Source organism: Hemitrygon akajei, chromosome 10 (assembly GCF_048418815.1).
Source record: "Hemitrygon akajei chromosome 10, sHemAka1.3, whole genome shotgun sequence".
Classification (NCBI taxonomy): Eukaryota; Metazoa; Chordata; class Chondrichthyes; order Myliobatiformes; family Dasyatidae; genus Hemitrygon; species Hemitrygon akajei.
The window spans coordinates 167369914-167395084 of NC_133133.1; the positions used below are offsets into that span (position 1 = coordinate 167369914).

A 25171-nucleotide genomic window follows, 5' to 3' on the forward strand; every position below is an offset into this window, starting at 1 on the left:
GAATGAGGAATTACCTCAAAACTACCTCAAAAATTGATGAGTGAATGTCTAAGTGGAATAAGGTCACAGGGATTCTCAACCTCTTTTATGCTGTGGACCCCTTTATAAGCCTATAAACCCCTTCTCAGAATAATGCATTTAAATATAGAAAATAGAATACATAGGATTACAAAAGAAACTGATTATATTGAAATACAGTTATAAAAATATTAACAAAGAAATTTGTGATATAGTAAAATATGGACTTCTTTAGTAATTCATAAATAACATTAAAATATATTTAAAATCTTGGCAAGTTAAGATGAAATTTTATTTTTTAAAGACATATCAGTGCAAAGGCTGTTGCTGCTTCGCTTGAATAAGAACATTAAACTGTGAGGTGGCCTTTGACAAGGCAATTCATCATGTTGAGCATCCAATCGCCGTGCTGCCCAATAGTTGACGAGTTACATCGCACGACCATCTGCAGAAAGGAAGACTGCGATTACATTTGATCTAGTGGTGGATCTAATAGCTACCGTAATTTCAAGTTGTGGCAAATAATATTTTGAGATATTTGTAACAACTGTAATGTGAAAATATCTGTTATTTCTATTGGTGACAAACTCACAACTACTGCTAGTACCACTGTAGTTTGTTGCCTCCATTGAAGGAAATGCTAAATTTCAGTTAGAGGTTAGTGAAAATAAAGATGTAAGTTTTTTCCCATCCGAGTTCACAGACCACCTGGAATCTATCCATGGGGTCCATGGATCGCAGGCTAAGAACCTCTGACTTATGAGACAAGTTTATCATGAAAACAAAAACAAAAATAAAAGAAATGCCACCTGAAAGGGATTATCGAACATTAGGCTTCTCAAATGTTTTAAATGGTGATACAAGCTGGAAAGGTGAAGTCTGAACAGATTATAGCTGTCAACTAAATTACCTCAGGATGAGTCTAAACCTTGCAGCCATTGGCAGATTTCCTAGTGAGTTGCTCATGTCAGGCTGGATGGCTGGAAGAGCAGCATTGTGCGATCTAACTTACACTGAACTGGCCTGAGGACTTAGAAGTGAGACCCATTCAGTAACAAGAGAGGATATCCAACAATGCAGTTCAATGTGATATTGAATTTTCAGGCTGTTACAATTTGGACAAGGCATTAAGCTGTTAGCATTAGCATCACACATCAATAAATTGTTTGTAGGAAATTCAAACTTCAACAAATATGACTAAAATATAATATACTTATTTATTGAGATACAGCACGGTGTGTGCCCTTCCAGACCTTCAAGCTGTACTGCCCATCAATACCCCGATTTAACCCCAGCCTAATCATGGGCAATATACAATGACCAATTAACTGATCAACCGGTACATCTTTGGACAGTGGGAGGAAACTGGAGGACATGGAGAAAACCCATGAAGTCATAGGGAGAACTTACAAACTCCTTATAGGCAGTGGTGGGAATTGAACCTGGGTTGCTGGTACTGTAAAGCGTTGTGCTAACCACTATGCTGCCAAGGCAGAGTATGTGAAAATGGACTCTACAACCTTCCTAAAAATGGATTATGCATCTTGAAATTAATGAGAAATGTACTTTGGTTTGTCTGAATGATATAAGTGCTCCTTATCTTCTGTTATTTTTCTGTTAATACAAGTTTTACTGGGTAGATTGGAAGAAGTAAGAGATCTAGTTTCCTTCAATTTATGTTTTGCAGAATGATACCATTGAGCACCATTTCATTGTTCATTATTCCTTTTCGTAGGCTACTTTAGTTGAGATAGTTTGAATGAAACCATGTTTGTCTGTCTGCGACAACATTCTCATTAATTCATAATGGACGGTAACATTGCAGTTAGCACAATGCTTTACAGTACAGGTGACCGGAGTTCAATTCCTGCCGTTGTCTGTAAGGAGTTTGCACGTTCTCCCTGTGGCTGCGTGGATTTCCTCCGAGTGCTCCAGTTTCCTCCCACAGTACGTAGATGTACCAGTTAGCAGGTTAATCGGTCATTGTATATTCTCCCACGATTAGGCTCAGAGTAAATTGGAAGATTGCTGGGTAGAGTGGTTCAAAGGACCAGAAGGGCCTATTCTGCACTGTCTCTCAATAAATAAATAGCTAGATTGGTAAACAAGCTAACAAATATATACATACGTTTTTGCTCCTATCTACTATTTCATGATATGGAATGAATGATGGATGAATCCATTTATCACAGGGCAGACAGATGCCTACAATTCTTTGTATTATGAACCAAAATTGAAAAAAAAGATGATTGCAATTAGGTTACACTTCCCATGTCCTGAAGTCCTGTTAGTGTCAAAGGAGCACGATTTCAAAGAAGTTGCTGTTGAAATGTAGGAAACACAACTTTTTTTGTTCACTGTAAGTTCCCACAGATAGCAACTATAATAAATCCAGATGTTCTGCTATTCTGCTGGGTGAAATTGTATCAACGGGAACTAATGATAAATCTACCGTAGATTTCGCACTACAGAGCGCACTGGATTAAAAGCCGCTGGCTGTAATTTTAGAAAGAAAATCAATTTTGTACTTGTACAGGCCGCACCGGATTTTAGGCCGCAGGTGTCCCACGTTGTAATATGAGATATTTACACAGAAAGATATTACACGTGAGGATTTTTTAACTTTTAATTAAATCCATATGGTAACAAACAAATACATATTGCAAATGCTTTTTTTCGAACCGTGCCTGTAATACGGCTACTTTTAAATATACATACGTATCGGTAACACACAAATTACGTTGCGTATACTTTTTTACTGAACAGTGCACGAACAACATTCCAATATCTCCTAGCGACTGGTAAAAATATATATACTGCAGCCTACCAGGAAAAGTTATTGATTGCCTTTAACTTAAAAGCAGCGTTTTCGATCGGGTCTAATGCCGCTCGCCCCCACCTTCCTGTTTATCGCAAACCGGTATTTCCCACAAGACGCGGCGAAACCGGGTGTGACGTCTAGCATTCCGGGCTGTAGTACAGAAAACATACTAACAAATGAATTACTAAGCGAAAATATTATAAACTAAATAACTGCCATAAAGGCAGCACAATGCTTTTCTTCGAGTGTTTTCCATGTTGATGAGGGTGAGTACAAATGACTGATTTACAATAATTTAATTGTGAAAGTGCGCTTGATTTATCGTACAATTTCATTGGACCTCTGTGAACTACTCATCAATTTTATTGGTCTACTGTTACGAGGCAAAATGTTTTTGGCGGCATGAAAAAAAATCATGCATTAGCCGCACCGTAGTAAAGGCCGCAGTGTTCAAAGCTGTTCAAAATGTGGGAAAAAAGTAGCGGCTTAAAATCCGGAATCTACGGTACTTCAAAGTGCTGAAGGATCTTAACAGGTCAGGCAGCAGCATATGGAGAGGGAGAGTGTCAACGTTTCTGGCTGAGACCCTTCCTCTGGATTGAGGAAGGGCCTCGACTCGGAACGTCGACTCTATTTCTCTCCATAGATGCTGCCTGCCCTGCTGAGTTTCTCCAGCATTTTGTTCGTGTTACACTGGATTTCTGGCATCTGCAGAATCTGTTGTGTTCCTGATAACTCTCCTGCTCTGATTGGTTTGTGAGCTTCCTTGCTTACTGTAGCGTAAAACATTTCTTGTGTGAATCTGACTGTTCAAAGAGTAATCTAAATTAAAGTAAGTTTAGGGATATTTATAAATGTACGCAGGTCAGCCATTTTCATGAGATGCTGAGGTAGATTTTTATGATTATTTTACTAATAATGGAGGTGTGAAAAATGCCATCAAAATTTAAATATTGAGGAGCCAAGACAGAAAATGTTGTTCGTGACTGAAACAACTATTGATGTGGTAAGCTGGGTGTTTCAAATGAAGCCTGAAGACATACACTCAGCACCTTTTTGAGACATCTCCTTCAGACTGTCAAAGCAAGGAGTTGAAGGAGGCTGTAAACACTCCAACCAGTTGATTACCACAGGTCTTCAGTACTGGGCCGGGTACACCAACAAGGGCAGATGGTTTCTAGGGATTCACCCTCCTGAAGAAAGCTCTCGTCTCAGAGACTGAGATCATAGGGTCATCGGGGTCTGTGGGGGTTTGTGAAGTTGCCTCCCTGTTCTTTTGGTCAAAATGAGCATGATAGACATAGGGAGCAAAATCTTGTTGTATTTGTATTGCTTGGCTTTGTTGTGTAGGAGGTGATGGCATTCAAGCCCTGCCAGTTGTTGACCATCCCCCTGTGATTCAAGTTTAGTCTGGAAATGCCTCTTTGCCTGTGAGATAGATCTCTTGTACATTCTTCGATTGCCAGATCGGGGATGCACCAATCTAGCTCTCATCAGATTTCAAATCTCTTGGATCTTCCTGGCTTCAGGTTGGGGCAAACTCCAAATGATCTTGTGAGTACTTGCTCATTAGATTTGCATCTCACACTTTTACCAAACATTTTCAACTGACCACATCCTTCTCTCAGCTCCCAAATTCAATTCCATGATTGATGAAGGCCAATACATCGTATGCCTTCTTAACCACAGAGTCAACCTGCGCAGTTGCTTTGAGTGTCCTATGGACTCGGACCCCAAGATCCCTCTGATCCTCCACACTACCAAGAGTCTTCCCATTAATACTATATTCTGCCATCATATTTGACCTACCAAAATGGATGAATTCACACTTATCTGGGTTGAATTCCATCTGCCACTTCTCAGCCCAAGTTTGCATCATATCAATGTCCCACTGTAACCTCTGACAGCCCTCCACACTATCCACAACACACCCAACCTTTGTGTCATCAGCAAACTTACTAATCCATCCCTCCACTTCCTCATCCAGGTCATTTATAAAATTCACGAAGAGTAAGGGTCACAGAACAGATCCCTGAGGCACTCCACTGGTGACTGACCTCCATGCAGAATATGACCCGTCTACAATCACACTTTGCCTTCTGTGGGCAAGCCAGTTCTGGATCCATCGACGGCACGGCACACGGCAGCAGCGGCCTTTCAGTCCTGGTGCTACTTTAATTTAGTTTTTAATTTAATTTTAAGGCACAATTAGGGTTTAGGGCAATGAATAACAGAGCGACTGTCTACCATCGCCAGCTACTGCTACAATACAGAGATCACCCAAAAACAAACCTTCATGAAAACCTGCTGGTTAGATTGCGAGACCTCGGCTTGTTGAGGGAGTTGGGCCTACAGTCCTCAGAGTCGCCTGAGGCCGGTGGCCGGAGTTGGGGGACGTCGTAAGCGGTGTGCGAGGAAGTGGAAGCGAGGCGAGTGGGTAGGAGTCCATGCCAGGAAAAAAAGTAAGCCCTAATCCGCCAGCTGTCCCATCCATTCTGCTCTCCAATGAAAATTAAATTGGACTACATCCGTGGCAACAAAATACTCGGTGGGAGTACAGAAACAGAGGGAATCCTGGACACGGCCATTCAGCTGTTTCTTTATGTAACAGATTTTCCCCCAAGCCATCAGACTACCAACCTACTGCCCTCTGCTGTGCCTATTGCCTTGTTTATTATTCATTGTAATGCTTGCACTGTTCTGCGTACTTCATGCAGTCATGGGTAGGTCTGTAGTCTAGCGTAGTTTTTGTGTTGGTTTACGTTGTTCATGTAGCACCATGGTCCTGAAAAACGTTGTCTCATTTTTACTGGGCACTGTACCAGCAGTTATGGTCAAAATGACAATAAAAAGTGACTTGACTTGACTTGACCTGACTTGATCCACAAAGCAATGGCCCCTTGGATCCCGTGCCTCCTTACTTTCTCAATAAGCCTTGCATGGGGTACCTTATCAAATGCTTTGCTGAAATCCATATACACTGCATCTACTGCTCTTCCTTCATCAATGTGTTTAGTCACATCCTCAAAAATTTCAGTCAGCTCGTAAGGCATGACCTGTCCTTTACAAAGCCATGCTGACTACTCCTAGTCATATTATACCTCTCCAAATGTTCATAAATCTTGCCTCTCAGGATCTTCTCCATCAATTGCCCAACCACTGAGGTAAGACTCAAAGGTCTATAATTTCCTGGGCTATCTCTACTCCATTTCTTGAACAAAGGAACAACATCCAGAACCTCTCCTGTCCCCACTGATAATGCAAAAATCATCGCCAGAGGCTCAGCAATCTCCTCCCTCGCCTCCCATGGTCGCCTGGGGTACATTTCGTCTGGTCCCGGCGACTTATCCAACTTGATGCTTTCCAAAAGCTCCAGCACATCCTCTTTCTTAATATCAACATGCTCAAGCTTTTCAGTCTGCTGCAAGTCATCATTACAATCACCAAGATCCTTTTCCATAGTGAATACTGAAGTAAAGTATTCATTAAGTACCTCTGCTATTTCCTCCGGTTCCATACATACTTTCCCGCTGTCACACTTGACGGGGTCCTATTCTTTCACGTCTTGTCCTCTTGCTCTTCACATACTTGTAGAACGCCTTGGGGTTTTCCTTAATCCTGCCCGCCAAGGCCTTCTCATGGCCCTTTCTGGCTCTCCTAATTTCCTTAAGCTCCTTCCTGTTAGCCTAATAATCTTCTTATTGATCTGTAACATTACCTAGTTCTCTGAATCTTTTGTATGCTTCTCTTTTCTTCTTGACTAGATTTATTACAGTCTTTGTACACCATGGTTCCTTTACCCTACCATAATTTCCTTGTTTCATTGGAACGTACCTATACAGAACTCTACACAAATAGCCCCTGAATATTTGCCATATTTCTTTGGTACTTTTCCTGAGAACATCTGTTTCCAATTTAAGCCTCCAATTTCCTGCCTGATAGCCTCATAATTCTCCTTACTCCAACTAAACGCTTTTCTAACTTGTCTGTTCCTATCTCTCTCCAATGCTATTGTAAAGGAGATAGAATTATGATCACTATCTCCAAAATGCTCTCCCACTGAGAGATCTGACCCCTGGACAGGTTCATTTCCCAATACCAAATCAAGTACAGCCTCTCCTCTTGTAGGCTTATCTACATACTGTGTCAAGAAACCTTCCTGAACACCCCTAACAAACTCTACCCTATCTAAACCCCTCGCTCTAGGGAGATGCCATCGATATATGGGAAATTAAAATCTCTCATCATGACAACAGTGTTATTATTACACCTTTCCAGGATCTGTTTCCCTATCTGCCCTTCAATATCCCTGTTATTATTAGGCAGCCTATAAAAACACCCAGTAAAGTTATTGACCCCTTCCTGTTCCTAATCTCCATCCACAGAGACTCAGTAGACAATCCCTCCAAGGCGTTCACCTTTTCTGCAGCCATGACACTATCTCTGATCAACAGTGCCACACCTCCACCTCTTTTGCCTCCCTCCCTGTCCTTTCTGAAACATCTAAAACCTGGCACTTGAAGTAACCAATCCTGTCCCTGAACCATCCAAGTCTCTGTAATGGCCACCACATCATATCTCCAATATTTTCTGTATTATATTCAATTTGCAGCACCTATGATACTTTGCATTTGGATCAAGTACCATATTTTAACATTCAGTTAAACATTTTTCTGGGGGAGCAGCTCTACTTGTAAGGAAAGATATTGAGAGAAGGAATCATTATGAATGTTTATTTTTCTAAATGATTGTCAGGCTATAATCTTCTTCTTGGGTCCTTAGCTCCCAGTGGAGCATAGACCATCGCTGACCTCCCATTGGAGTTCATCAATGTTTCTGTAATCCATTATATCCACTGTACATGGGGATTGGCCTATACAGTTCCACCAGAGCCCTGTTGGCCAGTGTTACCTGCTTCCACCTCTCACAACGGGGGATGTAGGGTTGGATTTTGAGAGGTGTCAGGCTATATTAATCTCTTTGATGTTCTTCAAATAATTAAGATGTGGGAATTAGTGTTTAGGATGCAAGTCAAGTACCTGAATTGATCCCAAGAAATTCATCAAAATACTTTAGAGATTTTTTTTGGATTTTTGATTACTTGGTAGTAATAGAACATTGTGGTTTTAAAAAGCGGAAGGGATTACATTGTGCGGTAGGTAAATCAGTCTGGAATAAATTTACCTTGTTCAAACAGAGCCTTGAGCTGAATAAGTTATTAAGAACTAAAGGGGATGACATATTTGAGCCTACGGGAAAATATGAATGAGAAACATTGCAATTCAGCGTTAATCGGCTTGGGCTGATGAGTGGAAACAAGACTAGTTATCACCTGTATAAATAGCACGGTGATGGCAGGTACGCTTTCCCTAAACCTATCATCACAGTAAACGTGAGGCCGGTTGGACTAATTTTGCTGACAGAGACCAACAATTCATGAGAAATTGCCAAACCAGTGAACAGAAGCCAAAGCCATGCTGTGCAAATGAACCTGATCTCAGCAGGAAAAAGATAATGATCCAGTTAATAAGAGAATAAAGAGCAAACATTCTAAAGTAAAACACAGAGGACAGTGACAAGTCAAAATGGCGGTGAGGAATAGCAGACAATGGATCATATAATTCAAACAAGAGCCAGATAATATAGTATTATCATATTTTAAAAGAATCCCATTTCTCAGCACAGGGCCCATTGTCATGTCATTTCAAGTGCTCACCTACCTGTGTACCAAATAATAAGGCAGACCTCCCACCCCCCATTCTCACTACATTCTACAAAGGATGTATCACGGGCATCCTGAGCAGCTGCATCTCCGCCTGGTTTGGGAATTGCATCGTCTTGGATCGCAAGACCCTGCAGCGAATAGTGAGGTCAACTGAGAAGATCGTCGGGGTTTCTCTTCCCGCCATTACAGATATTTACACTACACGCTGCATCCGCAAAGCAAACAGTATTGTGAAGGACCCCACTCACCCCTCATACAAACTTTTCTCCCTCCTGCCATCTAGAAAAAGGCACCGAAGCATTCGGGCTCTCACGACCAGACTGTGCAACAGTTTCTTCCCCCAAGCCATCAGACTCCTCAATACTGAGTCTAGACTGACATCTACATCATTTATAATTATATTGTAATTTGTCCTCTACTGTGTCTATTGTCTTGTTTATTAATGAATGTACTGCCCTGCACTGTTTTGTGCACTTTATGTAGTCTTGTGCATTTCTGTAGTCTGGTGCAGTTTTTATATTGTTTTACATATTCTAGTGTAGTTTTGTGTTGTTTCATGTAGCACCAGGGTCCTGGATGAACATTGTTTCATTTTTACTGTGTACTGTACCAGCAGTTTATGGTCGAAATGACAATAAACTTGACTTTACTTGAGTTGAAATGAAGGAGAAATAGCACCAGTGATTTTTGCAGACCCAGGCGACTTCTTTCGGTTCATCAATGAAACAGAGTATTCTTCTTCTCTTATGTCTTTCTTTTCTTTTCAAGATGGTTGAGGTTCTGTCAGAGCCTATGATCTATAGTCCAAACTATGTTCTTTAGAAGAGCTTGGATTTCAGACAGTCTGGGTGGCCTAGCCCTTCGTTACCTCCCGGAGCAGTCTGGAAACATGAGCCCTTGGGGAGTGGCCCCGTAGATGGTGCGGCTCCTCGCCAATTTTGCCAGCTGAAGCATCATGGGAGACTGAAACATTGAGACAACAGCCAATGCATTTGCTAATTGCCGGCTGCTGTCAGAAGGAGGTCCCTGTACGTGAGTGATCACCCCCCTCCGCCCCCCCCGATGGAGAGTGAGAGCCTGTCAGCACTTGAGATAGGGGGCTTGAAAAAGCAATGCAGAAGGTCATAATATTGGAGCAGAGAGTTGCTGGTTATCAATCTCATTGTTGAAGGAGCGACCTCTCTCTCCCTTGTTGAGTAGAGGGAAAGCCTGTCTGAGACATCGAAGTGCTGGGTTATCTACGGTAGTTTTGATGGACTCTGGTTCAAGGTCTCTTTGGGGGACTTTTGCTGATGCTTGCATGGTGGGAAGTGAGGGGGGGTTGATGTTTCTGCTGGCAAGAGTGAGGGAGGGTTGATGCTTTTGCTGCTGCTTGCAAAGGATGGGAGGAGTGGAGGGGTTATGGGTCTTTGATGCTTCTATCATTGATTCTATGGGCTTTCATGTTGACTGGATATCTGTGAAGCGTACAGATTTCAGGTTGTATACTGCATACATTCTTTGATATTAAATTAACCTTTGAACCTTCCTCCACCACTCCTTCAGATTTAAGCCACTTTCTAGGTGAAGGAGTTATTTTACCGAACTTCTCTAAATGACATACTTACAATAAACCAATCCTCCTGTTTCTAGATATCATTGTTATGGAGAAAAGTTTCCTCTTATCTGCCCTATCGCGATTCATCACAATTTTGTGTACATCTGTCAGGTTCTCCTCAGTTCCATGGAAAACAACCATAGCTTATCCAGTCTCTCCTCATAATGCTTCATCCCAGACGACATGCCGGTCAATCACCTCTGCACTTCTCTGGCTGGTGTGGTGAAAATGCATCTCTACCAAAGGGGGTGCAAAGCACTACTCCTCTCCGCTGGCCTGCAGGTCACCCTTGGGCAAGGTATAGCACCTGCTTAGCCCCTCGATCAGGGTCACTTGAAGCCAAGGGAGCAGGTGGTGGATGGTCATATGAGTAGCTGATGCATGTTATAAGTCTTGGTTGACTATTGATGCCATGGAGATAATCTCTGAGGAGTATTGATAATGGCTGGGGTGATCCATCTTGTAAAGACACTGCCCAGAAGAAGGTAATGGCAAACGACTTCTGTAGAAAAATTTGATAAGAATAATCATGGTCAAATAGCTACGCCATATGACATGGTGTAGCTCTCTGTCAGGCACCGACCATTCATGGTTATACCCATCCAAAAATCATATTACAAACAAGAGAAAATCTGCAGAAGGTAGAAATCTGAGCAACACACACAAAATGCTGGAGGATCTCAGCAAACCAGGCAGCATCTATGGATACGTCAACTGTACTTTGTTCCATAGATGCTGCCTGGACTGCTGAGTACCTTGAGCATTTTGTGTGTGTTGCCCAAAATCATATTTCTTCAATTTAACAGTGTCCTCATTAAAATGTAATTTCACTATCTTTCCTCCCCATCTCAGTCCTCAAATGACCCACAATCTTCATATGGCCCACTTGCTGCTCCAGCTCTTATCACCCATCCACCCTCTCCCTCCCCATGTGTGGTGTATCTAATATTCCAGTAATATTTGATTAATATTGCAAATATATTGTTTGATTTATTATTCATTGGTTGTTTACATAATTCAGTATGGGTTATATGTAAGAAGTACATGAGTGGCATACTTCATTACACCACCATATTATAGGTGACTGTCTCACTAAAAGAAGGAACTATGTAAGTAGACATGATTCCGGGCTCCAGTGTTTTTCTTTCAATTAGTTTCTAGACTACAAAGCAAACAGTGGCAATGAGTAAGTTTTAAAACGAGTACCTACTTGTTGAAGCACAGCACGATTTTCTCTGAAAAGGGGAGGGGGACTTTCAAGTTAAAGAAAAAGCACAGCACATGTTTCTTCGGAAGAGGAGTAAGATATTCAAGTTAAAAAAAAAGGCAGGAAACAGATGAAATTAATGAGTGGAAATGATAGTCCACATTGGAAAGATAGATGCATTTAACTGTGCAACAGATAGATGAATGATTACAGTATTTTGAAGTCAGTAAGAAAAGAGTGCTAGTGTTACTGAATACAATAGGTGGAAAAGGATACAGTTTGCTTAGATATTTAATTGCTCCAACCAAACCAGACAAAATTTGTGTTGCTGATATCATGAACATAATGCAGGAACATTTAGAACTGAAAATATTGTGATTGCAGAATCAAAAGGAAAGGGAGTCCATTTCAGCTTACATGGCTGAATTGAAGAATTAGCTGAGTATTATCAGTTCAGTAATGGACAATAATGTACTGAGAGATTATTTAGCTCGTGGAATCTTAAAAGAAAACATTTAGAAGATGGCTCCTAACTGAAGCACAACTCACATTTAAAAAAGCAGTTGAGTTAGCTGTATCAATGGAAACAGCAGCCTGAGATGCAATTGAGTTGTAGTGAGGAATAAAAGTGAGCATTAACAAAATTGCAGTATCTAAACAGAAACTTGTGTGAATGAACAAATTGTGTTACTATTGTGGCAGCGGCTGACGTACACCAGACGTACAGCAGGTTTAAAGGTGAAACTTGCAGAAAATGCAACGAAGTAGGACACATGCAAAGAGCACGTCAGGCAGACAAAAATAAATGGACTGGACAGGGAAGAGGAAGAGATAAAAAGACATGTTGCAAGGTCGATGCTGTTGATGAAAAATCTGATAGTGATGAGAGTGACACAGGACTGAGTAGTCCTGAGATATACAATGTGAAAGCTAACAAAAGACAAGCAATATGGCTTACACCAGAAGCGAACAGCAAATTATTTAAATTGGAATTGGACACTGGCTTAGCTGTTACAGTCATTCCACAAAATGAGTTTGAATGGCATTTCAAAGATGTTTAACTGAAGCCTGCAGATATCCAGCTAAGAGCTCATTCTGGAGAAAAGATAATTCCTGTAGGAATAACATTCTTAACAGTGAAATACAATAACCAACAAGCCACATTGGGTTTATATTTGGTAAAAACAGGAGGACCAGCATTGTGGGGCCATGATTAGCCGAGACAATTACAACTTGATATGGAGATCCATCCACCATTTGCATGCCATATCCCCTGCAACGGAGTCAACTGAAAGTGAATTAAGAAAGCTATTGGATGATGCCAGAACAGAGTTCAAAGATGGCATTGTAAATCTCCAACATATGAAAGGTAAAATAGTGTTAAATGAAAATGCCACACCCAAGTTTTACAAAACCTGTCTGATTCTTCATGCCATCCGTGATAAATTAGCCAGTGAGGTAGATCGCATGGAGGCTGAAGGAATTCTTTCCAAGACTGAATGAAGCCTATTGGCAATAGCAGTGGTCCCAATAGTCAAGAAGAATGGGACTGTTAGGATCTGGGTTGATTTTAAGGTCACCATTAATCCAATACTGAAAGTAGATCAGTGTCCAGAACAGAGGACAACCTTGGAGGGAAACACTTCAGCAAAGTGGACTTAGATGAGGTCTACCTATAGAAGGAGATGGAAGAAGAGTCCAAAGTGTTTCTTGCCATAAACACCCACAAAGGGCTTTATCACTATAATAGGCTTATTTTTGGAGAAGCATCTGCACCTACACTCTGGTAGAAAGGTATGGACCAGGTGCTGCAAGGCTGCCCAGCACTCAGTGTTACCTGGATGTCATCATTATTACCGATAAGGATAACAAAGGACAGCTTCAAAATGTCAAGACTGTGTTAAAAAGGTTAGAATATTATGGGGTCAGAGCACGACATTAACAAGTGTGAATTATTTAAACCAAGGATCACTTACTGTGATCATACCATTGACACACAAGATTTACACAAGTGTGCTGAGAAAATTCAAGAATTGGCAGCTGGTCCCAGGCCAAAGGACATGCCACAGTTGCAATCTATATTACCATGAATTCAGAGATGGGCTGTGTTTCTTGGAGGACAAAATTACAAGATCAATTTCAAGAGGACAACTAATTATGGAAGTTTTGGTAGAATGTTCTGTTCACCCTTGGAAAAAGAAATACCTGAAAAGCTTACAAAAGAGGACACTCCTCTTGATGCGTTTTCCCTTATAGAAATCAAAAGTCTCCCTATTACAGCAGAGATGATCCAAAGGGAAATCAGAAAAGACCCCACACTGTCTCTGGTCCACATGGCAACACAAAATGGCTGGGAAATGCAGCAGAAGTTCCAGTTCCCCATTTATACCACTGCTAGGATGAACTTGCCCTTGACGGAAGTTGCCTTATGTGGGGATTGAGAGCCGCTGTACCATCAAAGCTGAGAGTTAATGCATTGTAGGAGCTACTTGCCAGTAATTTAGGCATGGTCAAAATGAAAGTGTTGTCTCGCAGCTTTGCCAGGTGGCCTGACATCAATGAGCAGATGAAGCAGCTCGCCATGCACTGTTCGGAATGCCAACACATCCAGAAGATGTCAAGAGCAGCACCTCTCCATCCCTGGAAATGGTCTCCATTGCCCTGGCAGACGATTCGTGGGAATTTTGCTGGACCATTCATACACACACATTTCTAGCTATTAGTGGATGCAGCTACAAAGTGGCCGGGGTGTTACCAATACACTTCAGCCTGACACACTGTTGAGAAGCAACTCCTCAAGGCCTTCTGTTCCAGAATACTTAGTCACTGAGAATGGACCACAGTTTGTTGTGGAACAGTTTCCGTCACTCCCGATGATGAATGGAATAAGACATATTACATATGCTCCTTGCGTGTCGCAATGCAGCACACTCCAGACCAACAACTCACCAGCTATGCTGTTCCTCAGTCGCCCCTTGCGCTTACACTTTGATCTTCACAAACCCAGTCTCAGAAAGAGAATGCAGGACAAATAGCTGAGGCAAATTGAGGGCTCCTCAAACAAGGAGGTTGATGTTTCACTCCTTGACAAGCAGTGCTGACGAGGGACTATATAGGGCATCAGAAGTGGGTAGCTGCAAAGATTAAGACGGAACTGGGCCATTCTCCCATACAGTGGAAATTGCATCTGATGTCACCTGGAGATGACATATTGATCAGTTGAGAAGAGCAGAGTCAATTGTTCGAGAAGAAAGGTGTCCAGAGCCGTCAGAACCACTTCCTGCAGTTCCAGAGTCAACCCCAACAACCACCGTGGATGAGGACCCAGAACCTAAGATTGTTTCACAGCCACAAATCCCACCTGCCAAGCAGATCGCCACTTGTCAGGAAAGACATTATCCCACAAGAATAAGAAATCTTCCACAGCAATTAAATGACCAGAGAGTAATAAGCTACATATTTGAGTTGAGATGCATTCCATATTGAGTTGGAGTTTATAGCTAAGCAGGAAGGAATGTAGGGTATTTAATATTTGAGTAATATTGTAGATACCTTCTTTGTTTGATTAAGCATCCTTTGCTTGTTTACATGGTTCATTATGGGTTATATGTCAGAAGTACTGTTATGTACCCGTGGGTATCTTGTGACTGTCACATGACCATGATGTAATTGAGGCTGTGCTGGGCATGATGTAGTGGTCCTGTGATGGTGGAGTGACGTAATTTTCCCACCAGTGAGAGGTCATGTGATAGTTTTCAACAGGGTATAAAAGGAGAACCCCTCCCTGTGACGCAGGGCAGTTCGTGGTTGAATTCATTCAGTGACTCCGTTCTGCTGCGTATTCGATGTTATGACGAAGTTTTGTTTTAAATTGGAGCTTTACTTTCTGCCTTTAAGTCTCAAAGGTTATTGCCAACAGTTCTGCTACAATACTGCCAGTTAAAGTCCAGTCGGAGAGTGAAGATTTATCGAAGTTCGGGCAGCTAGAGGATCGAGGGCAGTTGATGTCAGCGGTGAAACATGTTCGACCTTATTTAATCTTCGTACAAGGAAGTAGTAATTTGTGTCCGAGATAGCTTCTACATTTCTGAGCAGAAAGAGCTGGACGCAGAGTTTCGCCAAGGAAAGGTCAGTGTCTTTAAGCCGTTGTATTTCCTTCAATCGTAAATCCCTCGGCAAAGCATACATTGGCTGGGGCCATACTTGGGTGGTAAACTACTACAATAATTGAGGGTTTTCTTCACCCAACATAGCCATTCTCTCTCTCCAGCAGTGGATATACTGTGGTCTTTTCCCACAGAGCTCTTGTGGTGGCTGTTTCAAGTTTCAGTGCTTCCCTTAGCATTTACCCTTGCAGGGAAGCACGGGCTAGTCCATGGACATCTCTGCCTGTTGCCAGACCAGCAAGCTTTGGGCAGACAAGGGGCGTCTTTCATTGGGCTGATGATCTGCCTGCAGCATTTGATGTCCTTCTGCATGTGTGTGTGTTTCTCTAGGAACAGCCTTTGCAGAGTCCTCTGCTATCCTCAGGATGAACCATGACGTATGTCCTTGCATCTTCCGCCCCACGGTCTGTAAAGAGGTGAGCTTCTGAGAGCTGAAGCAAGAAAAACACTTGATTACTTTAAATGTACAAGGCCTGAACCATGTCCCTTTGGGTCCAAAACAGCTGAATGCAATGGCTAGCCCTCACACTAGCTTGCTGGCCTCTCTCCTTTCTCACACTGTAGTATATCCAGGCCATGCTGTGAAGATGTGGAAAGGCCAGAGCAGTTGAGGCCAATTTTATCCTGTGGGCTCAAGATTCACATGAATTCTGTCTTATAAATGGTTCATGGAGAGGAAATCTGGGGCTGGAGATCGCAGCCTGGGAGCTCTGTCAGAGCATCTTCAGCACTGAGATAGGCACTTTGATACAGTCATTGTAAACTACTCTTACGGTACTGACACTGTATACTTTCCTGTTCAAAGTACTGGCAGCATGCTATGAGGAATGGAAAGATTGGCCACAAAGGACAAAGGATCCAATTCACATATCCCAGACAGCCCAGGATTCTGGTCCCTCTAATTGTGCACATCGGCACTTATGAACAATTTCTAATCAATTTGAGAGTGTGAACCTGGAGGAAAGCCTTGTAAGACCAACTGGTCAAGTTTTCAATTAAAATATTCTCTTCCAACCTATTAGGAACTACAAACCAAGGAACAAAGAGATCAATAAGAGGCCAGACTTACAAGATTCAGCCTTGAGGCTCCAGTCAGCTTCGAGCAACCTGTCAGTGTGTCCCTTGCCGATCATTCCGTGGCAGTCTCAGAGTGTTGTGCTCTGCCTCAGAAATACACTCCTCTGAGGATAATAGAATTAATTGTGGAAATAGAATAAATAAACGGTTGCAAATTTTGCACCTACCTAGACCCATCATTCTTTTAGACATCTCCGTCAGAGTTGCTCCCATTCTTCTCTGCTCTGAGAGGGATAAATCCGGCTTCTCCAGTCCTTCTGCACAACATAAGCCCCTCATCCCTGGAGTCACTCTGGAGATTCATTTTTGGATCTTCCCTGGCTTTGCTAAAGCTCCTGATGAAGGGCCTTGGCCCAAAATGTCCTCTGTCCATTCTTCTCCATTGATGCTGCCTGACCTGCTGAGTTCCTCCAGTATTTTGTGTGTGCAACAATGGCTAGAGCTGAAGGAAAGTAGGTATCAATGTCAAAGGTCATGGGGAGAAGGCAGGAGAATGTGGCTGAGAGGGATAATAAATCAACCATGATGGAATTGTCCAATGATCTTATGAACTGAATTGAATTGAATTGAATTGATTTCATTACTCAGGTCCTTCAGATACATGAGGAATAAAAATCTTTATGTTACGTCTCCATCTAAATGTGCAATGTGCAACTTATAGCCATTTATAATAAATATTATGTACAACAGGATAGTCAATATAACATAGAAATATAGCTGTGACAGCTTGAATTAATCAGTCTGATGGCCTGGTAGAAGAAGCCATCCTGGAACCTGTTGGTCCTGGCTTTTATGCTGTGGTACCACTTCTCTGATGGTAGTGACTGGAACAGTTTGTGGTTGGGATGACTCAGGTCCTCAATGATCCTTCAGGCCATTTTTACACACCTGTCTTTGTAAATGTCCTGATAAGATTATCCTTACATCTACACACCGTCCTTAGACATCTGGAGAAGAGGGATGCTTATGTGAGAATGCTCTTCCTGGACTACAGTTCAGCATTCAACACCATAATTCCCTCGAGGCTCAACAAGAAGCTCAGAGTCTTTGGCTCCTTTTCTCTCTGTAAACCCATGACTGTGTCACCACCCACAGTTCCAATCTGCTAATTAAATTTGCTGACAGCACTACACTGATTGGCCTAATCTCAAATAATAATGAGGCAGCCTACAGAGAAGAAGCCATCACCCTGACACAGTGGTGTCAAGGAAACAACCTCTCCCACAACATTGCAAAAACAAAGGAGCTGATTGTGGACTATAGGAAGAATAGAGACAGGCTAACTCCCATTGATCTGGGGTTGAGAGAGTGAACAGCTTTAAGTTCCTCGGCATAAACATCACCAAGGATTTCACGTGGTCTATACCTACAGGCTGTGTGGTGAAAAAGGCACAACAGCACCTCTTCCACCTCAGACAGTTGAAGAAAGCACTGACAAGACAAAAAAAATCATTTATAAGCTGTACAAGACATTAGCGAAACTGTTGTCTTGCTGTAGGAAAGAATCTATTAAGTTGGAAAGTATGCAACAAAGGGTCACAAATCTATTACTAGTACTAGAGAACAAGAGTTATGAGAGTGATAGGCTGAGGCTTTATTCCCTAGAGAGCAGGAGGTGGAGGAGTGACCTTACAGAGGTGTATAAAATCATGAGGGGCTTAGATAAGGTGAACAAATGATCACAGTCCTTTTTCCAGGGGAGAGAGTATGGGTTTAAGATAAGAGAGGAAAGACTTAAAGGAGACCTGATGGGCAACACAGAGGATGGTAGGTAGGTATATAGAACAAGCTGCCAGAGGAAGTGGTAGAGACAAGTACAATTACAATATTCAGAAGATTCCTGGACAGGTACATGGAAAGGAAAAACTCTGAGAGATGTGGGCCAAGTGCAGACAATTGAGAATATGGGACCAGGTCAGGCAGGCAACTTGGTCATCAAGGGCAAGGTGGGCTGAGGATGGTCTTTCTGAGGTAACTCCATGACTCTTTGACAATTGTACCTTATGATAACTATCCATCACTTGTACTGCAACAGAATGTTGAGATATTCTCTATCCCGAGGTAGCTTAATCAATGAACCTCAAGGCTGAGATTTATGGACAACTGAGGAGTCAAGAATAGTGAGGAAAGGGCAGGAAAATAAGATTTAGGATCAGAATCAGATGAGCTATGCCCTTAATAATGGGCTTGAGCAGCCCATTGGTTCACGTCTGCCCCTATTTCTTATGTTCTGATATGAATAGGCTTTTTTACATACCAGGTAATACCATATAAGCTCTTCAGACTGCAAACTTTATTCTGCATACTAAGTCATGTACTAAATTATTTGAGAATGATGTACGATAAGAACTGTAATGAATCTTTTCCCTTTCCTGACTCCTGGGCATTGTGTCTAATGTCACCATTTCAGCTAAACCAGCCTCCCCTACATCTATTCTCAATGACTCAGTAAACAGACAACATTATCAAACACAGCACCAATCTGGACATTCTCTCTTCTCCCATCTCTCTTTGGGCAAAAGATACAAAAGCCTGAAAGCCTGTACAAACAGGCTTAAGGGCAGCTTCTGTCTCACTGTTATCAGACTCTTAAGTGGGCCTCTTGTATGATAAGACGGACTCTTGACTTCACAATCTATCTCATTATGATCTTGCACCTTATTGTCTACCTGCAATGCACTTTCTCTGTAGCTGTTGCGCTTTTTCTATATTGTTACAGTTTTACCTTGTCAAGTCACTTTTATTGTCAATTCAACCATAACTGCTATGTACAGTACATAGTAAAAATGAGACAACGTTTTTCAGGACCATGGTGTTACATGACACAGTACAAAAACTAGACTGAACTACGTAAAAAAAGCAACACAGAGAGAAAAAAAAACAACTACACTAGACTACAGGCCTACCCAGGACTGCATAAAGTGCACAAAACAGTGCAGGCATTACAATAAATAATAAACAGGACAATAGGACAGTAACGTGTCAGTCCAGGCTCTGTATATTGAGGAGTCTGATAGCTTGGGGGAAGAAACTGTTACATAGTCTGGTCGTGAGAGCCTGAATGCTTCGGTGCCTTTTCCCAGACGGCAGGAGGGAGAAGAGTTTGTATGAGGGGTGTGTGGGGTCCTTCATAATGCTGTTTCCTTTGTGGATGCAGCGTGTAGTATAGATGTCCGTGATGGTGGGAAGAGAGACCAGGGTCTTGCGATCTGAGATGGTGCAGTTTCCGAACCAAGAAGTGATGCAGCTGCTCAGGATGTTCTCAATACAACACCTGTAGAATGTGATGAGGATGGGGATGGGAGATGGACTTTCCTCAGCCTTTGCAGGAAGTAGAGACGCGGCTGGGCTTTATTTGCTATGGAGGTGGTGTTGAGGGGCCAGGTGAGATTCTCTGCCAGGTGAACACCAAGAAATTTGGTGCTCTTAACCATCTCTACCGAGGAGCCGTCGATGTTCAACAGGGAGTGGTTGCTCCGTGCCCTCCTGAAGTCAACAACCATCTCTTTTGTTTTGTTCACATTCAGAGACAGGTTGTTGGCTCTGCACCAGTCCGTTAGCTGCTGCACCTCCTCTCTGTAAGCTGACTCATCATTCTTACTGATGAGACCCACCACGGTCGTGTCATCGGTGAACTTGATGATGTGGATCGAGCTGTGTGTTGCAGCAGTCGTGGGTCAGCAGAGTGAACAGCTTTAATGCACTCTGTAATAAGTTGATATGTATGAATAGTATTCAAGACAAGCTTTTCACCGTACATGTGATAATGATAAACCAATTCCAGTCCAATTCAAACTCAAAATTGAGCCAGATAATAAATCAAACATGTTATCCTCTCAGTTTCTGCCAGATGGGACAGCCCTTTCATCCCATGGGTGACAAAGAGCGCATAAAGATCAACAGAGCTTCTGTAGGTCTGTGAGTGGAGCACTAAATCCATGTTTGAATGGTATTAAACTGCTGTTGAATACTCTCTGATTTAGCAACTTGTTTGTCCTTGCTGAGCAAAAGATTAACAGAAACTAAATTTGCTTTCAGTACATTTACTTTTATCGTACACGGATGATACATGTACTCTGGAACTCACTCTTGACTCTGTGCCAGCACTTTACCGATTTTAGAAGAACTGTTGAATTCCAAACATGCCATCATTGGAAAGTAATCAATTATGGTCATTTATTGACTGCATAGTCGGATTGCTAAACATGTACAACTTTCAACAGAAACTAATGCTAAACATGGGTCTTGGTCTGTTTTTAATTTATCTTCTTTTTGTTTATTTTAAAGCTGTATTCAATTATGTAAGTGTGAATTGTACTAATTTATAATGTATATTTCATGTCTCTGTTGAGCAGACATTGAAGAATGTTTTATGTGAAAGAAACTGAGGATTATTTAGACAAGTAATTATTTGATGGATTGAAAGGCCTGCTTCCATTCTTTAAGCTTACTTGGTGCCAGAGGAGTTACCAGTCAGCATTGAACTCAATATAGAACTGCCTTAAGAACTCCAGCACTGGATTTTTCCCTTAGGGTTTACTCTCAAAGTCTTCCCACAAGTGAATACAACTGCAAGGCAGCAGAGGTTTGAGATCAGAGTTTTCCTTCTTGTAGGTGAACAACCATGGTTGACGAGACCCATCTGCCTGAAGCAATTGGTTTTAAGACCCCAGTAACCTGCCTTTGCCCCTTCTCCTGTCAGTAGAAATGGTACTACCAGGCTTAGTAGCTAGGCTACACATGAAGGCCAGGAGCTGGACATGGTTGTTAGAGGCTATTTGAGGTGCACATCATTGGAAGCATTTAGATCAGAATCAGGTTTATTATCACCAGCATGTGATGTGAGATTTGTTAACTTAGCAGCAGCAGTTCAATACAGTACATAATCTAGCAGATAAAGAATAAAAATAATAAATAAAATGAAACATAATAATAACTTAATCAATTGTGTATATTAAATAGATTATTAAAAACATGCAAAAACAGAAATACTGTATATTAAAAAAAGGTGAGGTAGTATCCAAGGCTTCAAAGTCCATTTAGGAATCGGATGGCAGAGGGGAAGAAGCTGTTCCTGAATCGCTGAGTGTGTGCCTTCAGGCTTCTGTATCTCCTAGCTGATGGTAACAGTGAGAAAAGGGCATGCCCTGGATGCTGGAGATCTTTAATAATGGACGCTGCCTTTCTGAGACACCGCTCCTTAAAGGTGTCCTGGGTACTTCGTAGGCTAGTGTCCAAGATGGAGCTGACTAGATTTACAACCTTCTGCAGCTTCTTTCGGTCCTGTGCAGTAGCCCCTCCATACCAGACAGTGATGCAGCCTGTTATCCTCACTATCACCCCTGGCTATGACAGCCTTAACGAACTAGTGTATAGATGAGTAATAGAATATGTGGGGGAGTCAATGTAAATGTGTGGAGGATAAACTGGGTTAGTGCAGAATTATTGTAAAAAAATATGCTGGTGGTTGGATGAGACCTAGAGGACTGAAGGGCCTGTTTCTGTGCTTATCCCTCTATTTCAGTCTCTGTCATTGTTTCAACCCATTGCATTGTTGCATGAGTGCTGAAGTAAGCAAGAGGGCACTTCACACCTTCAAGACAAGCACTGGGTCCTTTGAACGGAACCTTACAAAAAGTAAAATTAGTGGAAAAAGTCAGATATCTTTTCAGCTCTATTGAAATAATATAAGCATAATTAATGAACAGCCCACAGACCACTGAGGTGCCTAAAGGGGGATATCAATCAGTTACACACACAAATGCTGGAGGAACTCAACAAGTCAGGCAGCATTGATGGAGGGAAATGAACAGTTGACATTTCGGACCAAGAATCTTCATCGGGACTGGAAAGGAAGGGGGCAGAAGCCAGAATAAATTAAGGAAGTGTGGGGAGGAGAGGGAGTACAAGGTGGTAGCTAATAGGTGAGAGACCAGGTGAGGGGGAAGTTGGGTCAGGGAGGGAGAAGATGGGAAGGGATAGATGGAAGTGATAATGAGCCGAAGAAGAACAAACCTAATAACTGACTGTGGACCATGAAAGAGAGGGAAGGAGGAAGCGAACAAGAGGGACGTAATTAACAGGTGATGTGAAGAGAAAGAGTGGGAGGGTGGCCAGAATGGGAATGGAAAAAGAGGGAATGATTAAGGTGGGAAAAATGAACAGATGCTAATGACATCAGGCTAGAGGTCACCCTCTAAATATGAGATCTTGCTAAGTTTGGTCTCATAATGTCAGTACAGGAGGCCATGAACAGACACATCGGAATGAAAGTGGGAAGTCAAATTGGAATGTGTAACCATTAGGTGATCCTGCCTTTCGTGGTGGTTAGCACAAAGGTGCTTAACAAAGTAATTCGCCAATCTATGCTGGGATTTAGCAATGTAGAGGAGGCTGTACTGGGGACATCACATACTATAGATGACCGTGACTAGCTCACAGGTTAAGCGTCTCCTCACCTGGAGGGAGTGTTTGGGGCCCAAAGGGAGGAGGTGTAGTGACAGGTGTAGCACTTGTCAGGAGGGAACTCAGTGGGGAGTGAATGAAGAAGAGAGCCCCATAGAGAATAATCCTTCTGGAAAGTGGGTGAGGTGGGGAGGGAAAGGTGTGCTTAGTGGTAGGATCCCACTGGAGATTGTGAAAGTTGAAGAGAATTCTCTGCTGTATATGGTGGCCTGTGGGGTGGTTTCTCCATAGTGGACCTTTCCTTGGGCATTTGAAGCTCCATCAATTATTAAAAGTGCTGCTGTTCTGCAACTTAGTCAGCACCATCATAGGCTCTAACTTCCATAGGACCCAGGACACCTTCAAGGAGGCGTTGTCCATCATTAAGGAAACCCATCATCACCCAGTTGTACCTGGTTCTCACTGCTACCATCAGGAAAGTGGTAAAGAAGTGTGAAGGCACACACTCAATGATTCAGGAACAGCTTCTTCCCCTCTGCCATCTGATTTCATAATGGACATTGAACCCACAAACACTACCTCACTGCTTTTTTATTTCTAATTGTTGCACTACTTATTTAATTTAAATACTATATATATATAAATGATTTTTGTAAAAATTATTATATATTGCATTATACTGCTGCTGACAAATTTCATGACACATGCCAGTGATATTAAACATCATTCTGATTCTGAGCTTAATTTAAAATTAATTTCCAAGAGCAGAACACAAGTTGAGTAAGTCCCCTTTAAATTATATATTTCGGCATGTTCTTGACCCCATCCTTAGTTTCACCCAGTCGATCCACGCTACCAACAGGAACTGATGAGAGATTGTCAAGCCAGCTACCTGCTAGGACATATCAAAATCTGTCAAGCAGGTGATAATCTTCAAAATTGGTTGGTGAGGAACTTGTAACACAATTTCACAGACACATCTACCACCTCATAGTACAGTATACAGTTCGTTCAAAAATATCTTGTTTTTATTTTGAAAAGGCTAATCCCTAATTTTCTCTTTGGGTGGGTCAGAAAGGTAAAGTAATTAAACTCCGAGTAGCAGCTCTTGGCGATGTTCTTTACTACGTGTATTTATTTTATGTACTGCCTGTGTTTGACCTCCCCTATATTTAAGTTTTTTTTGCTGAAAAGTAATGTTATAAGTCACATTTCTCTACAACAGTGTTGCTGACAAGGTCTGGCCACATCTGAGTTGAAGGGTTACAAAAGTGAAAGTAACAACATGGGTGGTCTTATGGGAAAAAAAGCACATACATAGATAAAGAAAACAAGATATTCACCTTCCAGGCAGGAAGATTTGGCTTCTGTGTTACAGGAGTGGGAATCACAAGCCTAATATACAGAGATCTCCAGTGTGGAAGCAAGTACTTTGAGAGGTTGAATGGTTTCAAGCACACCTTGTTAATCAGATTGATTCCTGGAATGAGCAACTTGTTCTGTAAAAAGAAATTAAGCAGATTGTGACTTTACCCTCTTGAGTGTAGGTGATCACTTTGAAGCATTTGTTTCATTCAGGCCTTGATGAGATGGAGTCATGGACGATGTTTGCCCCCCCCCCCCCCCCCCCGGTGTATGTTCATAACCAAGTGCCTGAATTCCCCTCAAATGCTCCCATTGCATAAAGCTCGCTTTAATACTTCTGTTTATTTCCCTCCTCACTAACTTAATAACCTATTCACATATGCTTTTAATTCCATGACATTGGCAAAAGAAGTATTAGGGAATGGGTTATCACACTGTAGATAATCAAGCTTGATATAAAAGAAGTCTTCTTGTCCCTTTTTGAATCATATGCTGCGGTGTATTGTGGATTTACTGAAAGGGAAAGTACAGGCCTAATCTGCTTAATCTTTTTCCACTGGACCACTCACCTTTAGCTCAGTCTGAGGAACCAATCATGACATCCGAAATGGCTGCTTAATACTAGGCTACAGATACTCGGTGCCCATTAGCTTCCATGTTGGTTTGAGATCAGCATGTCCATTGATGCCCTGGAGAAAGATAAGCAATTATCTTTCCATCAGTTATTTGTTAGTTTCAGTGATTTAATTATAAGACCATAAGATATAGGAGCAGAAGTAGGCCATTTGGC

The 25171-nt window shown here is 42.0% G+C and overlaps 1 long non-coding RNA gene across 1 annotated transcript; it reads right to left on the minus strand.

The window, feature by feature from the left end:
• Nucleotides 1-331: 331 nt before the first annotated feature.
• Nucleotides 332-25058, minus strand: LOC140734928 (uncharacterized). Its single transcript, XR_012100639.1, has 3 exons — nucleotides 24951-25058; nucleotides 24360-24515; nucleotides 332-463 (listed from the first exon to the last, which is right to left on the minus strand). It is a non-coding gene; the product is annotated as an uncharacterized lncRNA (long non-coding RNA).
• Nucleotides 25059-25171: the final 113 nt, after the last annotated feature.